Here is a 14,406-nt window from a genome sequence, read left to right as displayed (position 1 = left end):
CAGCATGACTTTGTGCGTGGGAAAACATGTCCCACATACTTGACTGGAGTTTGCTCAGAAGGCAGAGCAACGGACGTTGTTTCTGGCTTCCACAAACCCTTGTTCAGGGTGTAGCATGATACATTGGTTAGTAAGGGTAGATCACAAGGGATCAGGGAGAGCTAGCCAAACTGGATACAAAATGGGATGACAGTGGGAGACAGAGGGTGGTGGGAGAGGGTTGTTGTTCAGACTGGAGGCCTCTGACCAGCAGTGTGCTGTAAGGATTGGTGCTGGGACAACTGTTGTGCACCATTTACATTAACAATCTGAGTGAAAATATAGGAGTCCCTGTTCGTATGTTTGTGAATACCAAGATTCGTGGAAGAGTGGGCAGGGAATATAGTTATCAAAGGGGATGTTAATCAACTGGGCCAGTGGGCCAAGGAATGAAAGATGGAATTTTATTCAGGTGTTGGATTTAGATCAAACAAACCAAGGAGGACTAACACAGGTAATGGTTGGGACCTGGACAGTGTTGTAGAAAAGGGAGAGACCAAGGGGTGCAGTTACATTGTTCCTTGGACTGGTATCACAGGGTGACAGGGTGTTGAAAGCGGCAATTGGCACACTTGTCTTCATTGGTCAGAGCATTGAGTACATGAGTTGGAGATATTGGTAACATTGCAGTCTATATTTCTCCTGGGCAGGGGAGGCCACGGGGTGACGTTATAAAGATTTATGAAACCATGTCGGGCCAAAGTAAGGTGAATTGCCAAGGGTAGGTGAGTCCATAGCAGGAGGCATAAACGTGAGGTGAGACAATAAGGATTTAAAGACGGAGTTGAGGGGCAACATTTTGCACAGAGGATGGTGCAGAGACGGAATGGACTGCCAGAGGAAATGGTAAAAACAAGTACAATTACAACATGGAAAAGACACTCGGGCAGGTACATGGAGAGGAGAAGGCTTGAAGGGATATGGGCCAAACACAGCCAAACACGACTCATTCCATTTAGGAAACCTCGGCCGAAGAGTCATGCAGCACAGAAACAGATCCGATGTCTCCAGTTATTGGAGAGGAGACTATCGAGACAAGGCATGTTGTAGAGACTGAAGCAAGTTACAGCGATACGGATGGTCATCTGGACTAGAGGTTTCAAATATGTGAAATAATTGGTGAGGGGGGAGGAGATGACAGAGATAGGAACTGTTATAGGAGTTAGAATGATTGAAGACACTGGTCCTCAATACAAGCCATAGATACAGTGTTGGAGAGGGAATAGGGAACAGAAAGATCCCAGGCAGCATTACCATCCTCTCGTGGGAGGCCTGCTTTCCCCTCAGTTGTTCTGATGCTCCCTAAGAAAGCACAGGCCTGGACTGATAACTGGGAACTCCCGATGCTGTCTCATTACAACAAAACTTGCAGCAGGCATGGTGATTGAGCCTGGGTTGTGTCTGTACTGTGCTCCCCCTCCAGCACTTTATGTCACGTCTTGTTAGCTGATGTTTGGATTCCCCTTATTACTTTCTGCTCTGTGCACTGGAATGATCTTACCTGGCAGCAGGATTTATTGAAGGCTCCCTGACTTTGTCTTTCTGGCTGACCAACCTTCGTCCCAACCAGCAGTAGGCAAGTCTATTGAGTCAGAAACTCCATGAGTACCTGTAGAAGACACAGAAATAGACAGAATGGGAAATTAGACTAATGCTTTGAGGGTTACACATATAGAATGGCACTGAGCCCACAGAGATCTGGAAGATCCCAGTCTCCATTCCTGACCTGTGCTCTTCAAACTTCCAGTGTACGTCCCAGTGCAACATGAATCAAAATCCTTTCTTCCTGCACACTTGTTTGACCCAGCACTCTGGTGATGTGACTCCATGTGCTATCCCTCACTGTGTGGGTCTAATTGCTGCCTCTGTCAGCGTCTCTCACTCTTGAAGCGACTCGAGATCATGAGCCAACAGAATTCTCCACTCCAGAGGCTTAACGCTCCATTATATATTGAGAATGATCAATCCTGAAGTGTTCACTCTCCGAGAATGCTTTGGCCCCGCTCCTCACTCACTCTGGTTAGACGAGCGGCCGCTGCTGAGTCCTCCTGTTCCGCCCCTTCCTCCCAATTGCGGAGTTGATTCAGGCGCGACTCAGCAGGCTAAGGGACAAGGGAAGTTAGAGTCGTTGCCTTGTGATGTGGTGAAAATATCCCGAATATTGGATCGAGAGGCCTGAGTTCATTTCACAGCTTGTGCAGGTGTGTGTAATAACGACTTTATTAAGAAAAAACAAGGGAAGGCAGGAACAGTGTAAAAACAATAGAACATGCAAACAATGTGGTGGGGCTCTCAATGCTCTGGTGATTATAGCCTTTACCATGTGTTTCAGGGCCCCAGTGCATCCCAGTACAGACTGTGCCACTTCTCCTTGTGCACAGCCAGATTCCACGATTGTGGGGCAAAGTGATGTGGTGGGGTACGGATTCTGGATTAGTGGTGCTGGAAGAACACAGCACTTCAGGGACAATCTGAGGAGCAGTAAAATCGACGTTTCGGGCACAAGCCCTTCATCAGGAATAAAGGCAGAGAGCCTGAAGCATGGAGAGATAATCTAGAGGATGGTGGGCTTGGGGCGAACGTACCATAGAGTACAATAAGTGATTGGGGAGGGGATGAAGGTGATAGGTCGGGAGCAGTCGGAGGATGGAGTGGATAGGTGGAAAAGAAGATAGGCAGGTAGAACAAGTCAGGACAAGTCACTGGGACAGTGCTGAGCTGGAGGTTTGGAACTGGGATGAGGTGGGGGAAGGGGAAATGAGGAAACTGTTGAAGGTTGCCCTGGGGTTGAAGTGTTGTGAGGCGGAAGATGAGGCGTTCTTCCTCCAGGCGTCTGGTGGTGAGGGAGCGGCGGTGAAGGAGGCCAGGACCTCTATGTCCTCGGTAGAGTGGGAAGGAGAGTTGAAATTTTGGGCCACAGGGCAGTGGGGTTGATTGATGCAGGTGTCCCGGAGATGTTCCCTAAAGCGCTCTGCTCGGAGGCGTCCAGTCTCCCCAATGTAGAGGAGACCGCATCGGGAGCAACGGATACAATAAATGATGTTACTGGATGTTCAGGTAAAACTTTGATGGAATTGGAAGGCTCCTTTCGAGCCTTGGATAGAGGTGAGGGAGGAGGTGTGGGTACAGGTTTTGCAATTCCTGCGGTGGCATGGGAAGGTGCCAGGTTGGAAGGGTGGGTTGTGGGGGACGTGGACCTGACCACATAGTCATGGAGGGAACGGTCTTTGCGGAAGTCAGAAGGGGGTGGGAAGGGAAATATATCCCTGGTGGTAGAGTCTGTTTCGAGGTGGCGGAAATGTCGGCCGATGATTTGGTTTATGCGAAGGTTAGTGGGGTAGAAGGTGAGCACCAGGAGCGTTCTGTCCTTGTTACGTTTGGAGGGGTGAGGTCTGAGTGCGGAGTTGCGGGTTGTGGACGAGATGCATTGGAGGGCATCTTTAACCACGTGGGAAGGGAAATTGCGGTCTCTAAAGAAGGAGGCCACCTGGTGTGTTCTGTGGTGGAACTGATCCTCCTGGGAGCAGATACGGCAGAGGCGGAGGAATTGGGAATACGGGATGGCATTTTTGCAAGAGCTAGTGTGGGAAGAGGTGTAATCCAGTTACTGTGGGTTTGTAAAAAATATCAGTGTCAAGTCGATCATCATTAATGGAGATGGAGAGGACCAGGAAAGGGAGGGTGTTGTCAGAGATGGTCCAGGTAAATTTAAGGTCAGGGTAGAATGTGTTGGTGAAGTTGATAAGGTGGCGCCAATGCGGTCATCAATGTAGCGGAGGAAGAGTTGGGGAGCGGTGCCGGTGTAATTACAGAAGGTCAACTGTTCTACATAGCCAACAAAGAGACAGGCATATTTGGGGCCCATACATGTTCCCATGGCTACCCCTTTGGTCTGGAGGAAGTGGGAGGATTCAAAGGAGAAATTGTTAAGGGTGAGGACCAGTTCGGCCAAACGAATGAGAGTGTCGGTGGAAGGGTACTGTTGGGGACTTCGGGAGAGGGAAAAACAGAGGGCTTGGAGGCCCTGGTCATGGTGGATGGAGGTGTAGAGGGATTGAATATCCATCGTGAAGATGAGGCTTTAGGGGCCGGGGGCACTGAAGTTTTGGGCGTTCCTGGACTGGGGGGATAGGACAGTGTCGTGGTAGGTAGAGATGAGTTCAGTGGGGAAGGAGCATGCTGAGACAATGGGTCGGCCAGGGTGGTCAGGCTTGTGGATCTTGGGAAGGAGTTAGAACCGGGCAGTGCGGGGCTCCCGGACTGTGAGGTTGGAAGCTGTGGGTGGGAGATCTCCTGAGGTGATAAGATTCTGTATGGTCTGGGAGATGATGGTTTGGTGATGGGGGGTGGGGTCATGGTCGAGGGGGCAGGAGGAAGAGGTGTCCTCGAGTTGGCGTTTGGCTTCAGTGGTGTAAAGGTTAGTGCCCCAGACTACCACTGCACCCCGTTTATCTGCTGGCGAAATGGTGAGGTTGGGATTGGAGCAGAAGGATTGGAGGGCTGTGCGTTGTGAGGGTGAGATGTTGGAGTGGGGGAGGGGGGTAGACAGGTTGAGGCGGTTAATGTCCCGGCGGCAGTTGGAAATGAAGATGTCGAGGGCAGGTAATAGGCCAGCGCGGGGTGGCCAGGTGGATGCAGTGTGTTGGACGTGGGCGAAGGGGTCCTCGGAAGGTGGGCAGGAGTCCTGATTGTGAAAGTAAGCTCGGAGACGGAGGCAACGGAAGAATTTGTTCGACGTCACGGCGTGTATTAAATGCATTGATGCGTGGACGGAGGGGGATGAAGATGAGTCCTTTGCTGAGGACTGATCGTTCGTCCTCAGTGATGTGAAGGTCTGGAGGGATGGTGAAAACTCGGCAGGGCTGGGAGCTGGGATCTGGTGTCGGTGTGGAGCTGGGAGTGGGGGCGGAGCCTGTAACTGGAGTGGGGGGAGGGAGGTGGAGTCATGAGCAGGGTTCCACCTCCATTCCCCCCACGCTGACGTCATCATCCTAGGAAAAATACTTCCATTGTCTACCTTTCTAATCCTCTGATCATCTTGTATGTCTCTATCAAATCCCCTCTCGCCTTATTCTTGCCAATGAGAAGAGTTTCAAGTCTCTCAGCCTTTCCTCACAAGACCTTCTCTCCAGACCAGGCAATGTTCTGATAAATCTCGTCTGCACCTTTTTCCAATGTTTCCAGATCCTTCCGGAAATATGGGCACCAGAACTGAACACAATATTCCAAGTGTGGCTGCACCAGCGTTTTGTATAGTTGCAGTATGGTATTTCAACTTCGGAACTCAATCCCTCCATGAATGAAACCTAACACACCGTTTGCCTTCTTAACAGCACTATCAACCTGGGTGGCAACTTTCAGGGATCTATGTACATGGACTCAAAGATCCCTCTGCACACCACACTACCAAGATGTTTTCCATTGACCCAGTATTCAGCCTTCCTGTATTCTCAAAGTGCATCACCTCACATTTAGTTGCATTGAACTCTATTTGCCACCTCTCAGCCCAATTCTGCAGTGTATCCAAGTCCCCTTGCAACCTGTAACGTTCTTCCACACTGTCCACTACTACACTGACTTTAGTGTCGTCTGCAAATTTCCTAATCCATTCAACTATACGTGCAGTGGTCCCGAAACAGATCCTGGTGGCACATGACTAGTAACTGGACTCATCACGTTCGCCTCATACGCAAAAGGTCCCAGTTTGAAACTGGGCAGAAACTCCTTTGTTCTTCAACTGCAGCCTTTTACATGGACAAGAATGGAGCTTTCTTGCTTGCTTTCCCATCTGCAAACCTGCCTTCTAAGTTGCTTGAACAAATCTGCTCTCGTAGTGAGGCTTGCTTCTATGCCTCTGCATTTTCTCCAACAGTGTACTATGTGGAACCTTGTCAAAGGCTTTACTTTTGTCCATGTGTACCACGTCAAATGCCCTACCCTCATCTACAAGCTTGGTGACCTTCTCAAAAAACTCAATGAGGTTTGTGAGACATGACCTGTCCTTGACAAAGCCAAGTTGACTATCTGAAATCAAATTGATGTTTGCCAGATGATTTTAAATCTTATCTCTTATAATCCTTTCCTAAACCATTCCTACAACAGAAGTAAGGCTCACTGGTCTATAATTACCTGGATCATCTCTACTGCCCTTCTTAAACAAGGCACAACATTTGCAATCTTCCAGTGCTCTGGTCCCAAATCTGCAGACAATGACAACTTAAATATCCAATCCAAAGGCTATGCTACCTTCTCCCTAGATTCTCAGAGTATCCTTGGATAAATCCCATCCAGCCCTGGGGACTTGTCACGCCTTCCAGCTTTGATAATACCTGTTCGTAACTAACTTTGATAATTTCTAATCTAATATCTCATACCTCATTCTCCTCCTCTACAATGGTCTCCTTTTCCTGAGTAAAACCCAATGAGAAATGTTCATTTCGCATCTCTCCGATTTCCACAGGGTCACACTCAACTTCCCATTCTGTCTGTGATTGGCCCTATTCCTACCCTAATCATCTTGTTAATCCTCACATACCTATAGAAAGCTTTAGGTTTCTGTTTTATTCTATGTGTTAAAGACTGGTCGTGTCCTCTCTTTGCTCTTTTAAACTCTCTTTTTAAATCCTTCTTAGCTGATCTGTAATTCTCCATCTCCTCATCTGAACCATCTTGCCTCATCAACACCTAAGCCTCCTTATTCTTCGTAACAAGAGATGCAGTTTCTGCAGTAAACCAAGGTTCCCTTACCTTATCACTTCCTCCTGCCTGACAGGGACATACCCATCAAGGACACGCAATATCTGTTCCTTAAACCAGCTCCACATTTCCATTGTCTGCATACCCTGCATTTTGCTACCCTATTCTGTGCATCTAATTCTTGCCTAATAGCATTATAATTGCCCTTGCACCATCAATAACTCTTGAACTGTGGCATGTATGTATTCCTTTCCATCGCTAAACTAAACTTAACTGAATTATGGTCACTCTCTCCAAAGTGCTCACCTACAACTAAATCAAACACCTATTCTGGTTCATTACCAAGTACCAGATCCAATGTGGCCTCCCCTCTTGTCGGCCCTTCAACATACTGTGTCAGGAAACCCTCCTGTACACATTGGATAAAAACCGATTCATCCAACGTATTAGAGTTATAGCATTTCCAGTCAATTTTGTGGAAGTTAAAGTCCCCCATAATGACCACCCTGTTACTTTCACTCCTATCCAGAATAACTTTGCTAATCCTCTCTTCCACCTCCCTGGTGCTCTGCAGAGGCCTATTTTTTAAAAAAAACTCCAAGCAGTGTGACCTCTCCTCTTCTGTTTCTAACCTCAGCCCACGCTACCTCAGGAGACTAGTCCTCATAAAAAGTTCTCTCAGCCACCGTTATACTCTCCTCGACTAATGTGACATGCATGGGCCCATTGCAGTGCTTCAAACTCCATGAGGCAGCCATACCCTCAGACAGACAGACTCAGTCTGGAACCTCCTCTGTCCTTAAGACCTTATGCACTGCCTGTGCTCCTCCATTTCCCCTTTGCACATTCCCTTTCCAACCCACCCCACCTGCATCGCTCCATGAATGATGCTGTCAAGTGCAGAAGTCTGTGGAATACCCTCCCTAACCTTCTCTATCCTCCTTTAAGATGTATTTTAAAATCATTCTCTTTAATCAATGTTTTGATCATCCATGAAGCACCTTAGGAGATTTGCCATTGTAAAAGATTCCATACAATGCAAGTAGTTGTTGTTATTGCTGTACATTAGGAGAAACAGGAATGATGCTTTCAAAATTCTAACAAGAAAGTCACTGACAGGTGTAGTGTGCAGGTCACCAAACAATAACATCACATTGGGATGGGCAATAAACAAAGAAATAACTATTGCCTGTAAAAATTGCACAGCTATTATCATAGGGGATTTTAATCTACATGTAGATTGATCGAACCAGCTCAGTCAGCGTAGCGGTGAGTTTATTAAGTGTATCCATGATAGTTTTCTTGAACAGTATGAAATGGAACTGACAAGGGAGCAATCTATCCAGCATCTGGCCCTGTGCAATGAGACAGGAATAATTAATGACCTCAGAGTTAGGGATCCTCTTGAAAGAAGTGATCACTGTATGGTTGAATTTAGAATACATATGGAGATTGTGAAGATAAAATCTAATACCTGGGTCCTGTGCTTCAACACGGGGAACTACAATAGAATAAGGGAGAACCTGGATAAAGTAGACTGGAAACAAAGATTTTATGGTGGGACAGTTGATAAGCAGTGGAAGATTTTCAAAGGCACTTTACGAACAGTATTTACGAACGAAAGGGACCGTATTGTTGAAGAGGAGAGTGTGAAACGGACTGGTAAGCTAGAAGAGATACTTGTTAGGAAGGAAGATGTGTTGGACATTTTGAACAACTTGAGGATAGACAAGTCCCCCGGGCCTGACGGGATATATCCTAGGATTATGTGGGAAGCAAGAGAGGAAATTGCAGTACCGTTGGCAATGATCTTCTCGTCTTCACTGTCAACGGGGGTGGTACCAGGGGACTGGAGAGTAGCGAATGTTGTGCCCCTGTTCAAAAAAGGGAACAGGGATAACCCCGGGAATTACAGGCCAGTTAGTCTTACTTCTGTGGTAGGCAAAGTAATGGAAAGGGTACTGAAGGATAGGATTTATGAGTATCTGGAAAGACACTGCTTGATTAGGTACAGCCAGCAGGGATTTGTGAAGGGTAGGTCTTGCCTTGCAAGTCTTATTGAATTCTTCGTGCAGGTGACCAAGCATGTGGATGAGGGTAGAGCAGTGGATGTAGTGTACATGGATTTTAGTAAGGTCCCCCATGGTAGGCTTATGCGGAAAGTCAGGAGGCATGGGATAGAGGGAAATTTGGCCAATTGGATAGAAAACTGGCTAACCGGTCGAAGTCAGAGAGTGGTGGTAGATGGTAAATATTCAGCCTGGAGCCCAGTTACAAGTGGAGTTCCGCAGGGATCAGTTCTGGGTCCTCTGCTGTTTGTAATTTTTATTAATGACTTGGATGAGGGAGTCGAAGGGTGGGCCAGTAAATTTGCAGATGATACGAAGACAGGTGGAGTTGTGGACAGTGAGGAGGGAATTTGTCGTTTGCAAAGGGACTTAGATATGATGCAGAGCTGGGCTGAGGAGTGGCAGATGGAGTTCAACCCTGCCAAGTGTGAGGTTGTCCATTTTGGAAGAACAAATAAGAATGCGGAATACAGGGTTAATTGTAGGGTTCTTAGTCAGGTGGAGGAACAGAGGGATCTTGGGGTCTATGTACATAGATCATTGAAAGTTGCCACTCAGGTGGATAGAGTTTGTAAGAAGGCCTATGGTGTATTATCGTTCATTAGCAGAGGGATTGAATTCAAGAGTTTTGAAGTGATGTTGCAGCTGTACAGGACTTTGGTTAGGCCACATTTGGAGTACTGTGTGCAGTTCTGGTCGCCTCACTTTAGGAAAGATGTGGAAGCTTTGGAGAGGGTGCAGAGAAGATTTACCAGGATGTTGCCTGGAATGGAGAATAGGTCGTACGCGGATAGGTTGAGAGTTCTTGGCCTTTTCTCATTGGAACGGTGAAGGATGAGGGGTGACTTGATAGAGGTTTATAAGATGATCAGAGGAATAGATAGAGTAGACAGTCAGAAACTTTTTCCCCGGGTACAACAGAGTGTTACAAGGGGACATAAATTTAAGGTGAAGGGTGGAAGGTATAGGGGAATGTCAGGGGTGGGTTCATTACCCAGAGAGTGGTGGGGGCATGGAATGTGCTGCCCGTGGGAGTGGTAGAGTCAGAATCATTGGCGACCTTTAAGCGGCATTTGGATAGGTACATGGATGGGTGCTTAATCTAGGATAGAAGTTCGGCACAACATCGTGGGCCGAAGGGCCTGTTCTGTGCTGTATTATTCTATTGTTCTATTGTTCTATCTATTGTTCGTGCTCAACAATGGCATATTCCAGTGAAAAGGAAGGACTGTAAGAAAAGGCATACTCTGCGATGGGTATCTAAGGAAAGCGATCAAATTGAAAGAGATGGCATGCAAAATGGCCAAAAACAACCTGAAACTAGAACTGGTAAAACTTTAAATGTCAACAGAAAGCCACAGAAGAGCTATGAAGAAACGTAAGTTAGAACATGAGAAAAATAAACTCGCACAGACTATAAAGACAGATAGCAAAATTTTGAATGAGAAAAGAGTAGCTAAAGTAAATGTTGGTTCTTTGGAAAATGATAAGGAACATTTCATTATGGGATATCACAGTGGAGGAAACCAATATCCTGCCAATGATTAGCAAAGAGACAATGATAGGTGAGGATTTGGAAACCATCATTATTACGGAACAGCTAGTGTTGGAGTTAATTGAGTTAATGACAGAAAAGTCTTCTGACCCTGATGGAATGCATCCCAGGGGACTAAAGGAGATGCCAGGAGAAATAGCAAATACACTGGCAGTAATTTTCCAAAATTCGCTGGACTCTGTGGCAGTCCCAGCAGATTGGAAAGCAGCAAAAGTGATGCCACGTTTTTAAAAAGGAGGTGGACAAAAGGTGGGGAATTATACACAAGTTAGCTTATTCTCTGTAGTGGGAAAGATGCTTGGGTCTATTATCAAGGAAGAAATAGCAGGGAATCTTAATAGAAATTGTCCCATTGGACAACAGAGCATGGGTTCATGTAGGGCAGGTGATGCTTCACAAATCTTTTGGAATTCTATGAAGACATTTCGAGCAAGGTGGACAACAAGGACCCAGTGGATGTGGTGTACCCGGATTTCCAAAAGGCCTTCAACAAGGTGCTGTGCAAGAGGCTGTTGCATAATATAAAGGTGCAGGGTGTTAGGAGTAGAGTATTAGCATGGATAGAAGATTGGTTGACTAACAGGAAGCAAAGTGTGGGGATAAATGAGTACTATTCCGGCTGGCAATCAGTGACTAATAGTGTGCCTCAGGGATCAGTGTTGGGACTGCGATTATTTAGAATTGATACAGATGATTTGGAGTTGGGGACCACATGCAGGGTGTCAAAGTTTGCATCTGACACTAAGATGAGTCGCAGAACAAAGTGTGTGGAGGACTGGGAAACTTTGCAGAGAAACATAGATACAGAGAGTGAGTGGGCAATGGGCTGGCATTTGGAATAGAATGTTCATAAATGTAAAGTCATACTCTTTGGTTGGAGTAACATTAAAAAAGAGATTATTACTTGAATTTTAAAAAGTTGCATCATTTGCTATGCAGGGGCACCTGAGTAACCTTCTGCATGAAGGTTGGTTACCAGGTACAACAATCAACTCAGAAAGCAAATGGAATGTTGGCCTTCATTGCTGAAGGGATCGTGTTTAAAAGCAGAGGTTATGTTCCAGCTGTATTGGGTGCTGCTGAGGACACACCTGGAGTACTGCCTGCAGTTTTTGTCTCCTTACTTGCTCAAGGATGTACTGGCCCTAAAGGGGGTGCAGAGGAGGTTAACTCGGTTGATTCCGGAGTTGAGGGGGTTAGCTTAACAGAGACTGAGTAGATTGGGATTATATTCATTGGAAATCAGAAGAAAGGGAAACATATAAAATAATGAATGGAATGGATAAAACAGAAGTAGTGGGAATGTTTCCACTGGCAGGTGAAGCTCGGACAAGAGGGCATCACCATAAGACTAGAGGCAGCAAATTTAGGACTGAATTGAGAAGAACGTCTTGACCTCTGTGGTATTCATTGCCCAGGGAGGTAGTTGATGCTAGTTCAGTAAACGTTTTTAAAGCTAAGGTAGCTTTTTTTTTAAAAAAATGAAATAATTAATTAATTAAGGGATATGGTGAGAAGGTTGGTAAATGGTTCTGCGTCCACAAAATGATCAGCCATGATCTTAATGAATGCCAGAGCAAGCTCAAAGGGCAGGACGGCCTTCTCCTGTTCCTAGTTCTTTTGTTGTTATATTTTGCATTCCTCCCACACTCTTGACTTTCAGGTGCTGGTGTTAGATTAGGATGGACAAAATTAAAATTCACAGAACACCAGGTTATAGTCCAACAGGTTTATTTGGAAGGACTAGCTTTGCAGCTTCTTCATCAGGTGGTTGTGTGATTTTTAACTTTGTGTCTCACTCTTGTAACTGATAAACAGCAACAAAAGCCACGAAGCAGTGTGCATGCTCCAGGCAACAATGGGCCCCTGGTAGTTGATGTCAGCAGAAGACCAATAGAAAGGCAGGGGCACAGCTGGAGGACCTGGCGGGGCATTTGGTCCTCCGACCAATCAGAGTAAATGAAAGACGGGACTAGACTATACCACCTGATCATCCTTGCGGTGGGCGCGGATGTGCGGGACGTGTGGATGGAGAGCTGTTGGTAAGGAAAGAAATAAACAGCAGGAAGCGGGAGGGAAATGGTATTGGTATGGGCTGAGAGGTTTTACAAACATTTGGTGCACATCGGAAAATACAAATTTGAAACTTACAGTCCTGTTTTTGCAGTAAACTGGAAAATAACCTCATTGTGTGATCGCTGCCATCTTTATTCGGGGCAAAGATTCACTGGACACGTGCGCGGCTGCCAGCTTTGTTGGGGGCAAAGTTCAGATGTTTGTATGTATGTGCCCTCCCTGGTAGAGATTCATCGGGCAGGATTTACCCAGAGCACATTCAAACCCAGAGAAATTGATGTTTTTTTTTTCTCTTGGATTTGTTTCTTCATCCATTTAAATGATTTGGATGTGAATAGAGCCGGTTCTGTTCGTAAGTTTGCAGATGACACCAAAATTGGAGGTATTGTGGACAGTGATAAAAGTTGTCTCAGAATACAATGGGATATTGATCAGATGGGACAATGGGCTGCGGAGTGGCAGATAGGGTTTAATTTAGATAAATGTGAGGTGCTTCATTTTAGAAAAGCAAATCAGAGCAGGACTCACACTGAATTGTAAGGTCTTGGAGAGTCTTGCTGAACAAAGAGACCTTGGAATGCGGGTTCATAGTTCCGTGAAAGTAGAGTCACAGGTAGATAGGACAGTGAAGAAATTGTTTGGGATTCTTCCCTTCGTTGGTCAGAGCATTGAGTAAAGGAGCTGTACAGGACATTGCTTAGGACACTTTTGGAATATTGTGTGGAATTCTGGTCTCCCTCTTATCAGAAAGAGGCACTGAAACATGGAAGATTTGAGAATTGATTTTTTAAGGATGTTGCCAGGGTTGGAGGATTTGAGTTGCAGGGAGAGGCATAATAGGCTGGGGCCATTTTCCCTGGAGTGTCAGAGGCTGAGGTGTGATGTTGAAGAGGTTTATAAAATCGTGAGGGGCATGGATAGCGTAATTAGACAAGGTGTTTACCCTGGGGTGGTGGAACCCAGAACGAGAGGATATAGGTTTAGGGTGAGAGGGGAAAATTCAAAAGGAGCCGAAAGGTCAACCAAAATTGTAACATTTCAAAGGCATTTGAATAGGAAGGGTTCAGAGGGATGTCAGTCAAGTGCTGGCAAATGGGAATAGTTTAGGTTAGAATATCTGGTTTGCATAGATGGGTTGGACTGAAGAGTCTGTATTGGTGCTAGACATCTTTGACTGTGGGATCATGAAAGTGAACATTGCTCTGATTCACCTCTGGGCTCCTTGATGTCCACTTGTTCATTATCTAGCTTCCTCAGTCTCATGTTTAGTATTTTACTATTACGTTCACAGACCTTTTTGTAAATGGATTGTCCACTGCTGCCCGACTCCTGACCGTATGCTGCTCCATTATCAGGTTATTTTTTCCACAATATCTTTGACAGTCAAGAATTCTTGTTTTCCAATAGTGAGTGGATTTTTCTTCCATTTCTGACAGTCAAATTCTGCACCATTTTCAATCCATATAATTCATATTGCACTCCCTGAAACATCATGCGTATTTTCTCCTTCCACAGATACCAGTGATCATTGCCAAAGCCCTGTTGCCTGTGGAGAGGGTGATGTTTGATTTCCTTGTACAGCTGCAGTTTGAATGGTGAAGGTGCTCCCACAACGTGGTTGAGTAAGAGACATTACAGACTAATCACTCAGCGATAGTGAAAAGTAGAAGATATCTGTACAACTCAACATGTTTTTAATTTCACAAAAATATTGAGAAATTTTGACATAAGGCTACAGCTGGAGAATATTATGTCCAGTGACCAAAACCATTGCCAAATAAGCAATTTTTCAGGAATGCCTTAAAGGAAGAAAGCAGATCTTAGAGGGTGGGAATTCCAGACCACATTGCCTTGGAATCTATAGAAACAGTCACACAGCTGACCTCAAAAATAAACACATCATTGGGAGTCTAAACTAAGTTCTTGAGATATGAAAGGGTGTGTGGTGCAGGAAGATAGCAATGATTACAG

Source organism: Chiloscyllium punctatum, chromosome 6 (assembly GCF_047496795.1).
Source record: "Chiloscyllium punctatum isolate Juve2018m chromosome 6, sChiPun1.3, whole genome shotgun sequence".
In the NCBI taxonomy this organism is placed as follows: Eukaryota; Metazoa; Chordata; class Chondrichthyes; order Orectolobiformes; family Hemiscylliidae; genus Chiloscyllium; species Chiloscyllium punctatum.
The sequence above is the reverse complement of the archived record's forward strand: the minus strand, read 5'-3'. Positions refer to the sequence as shown.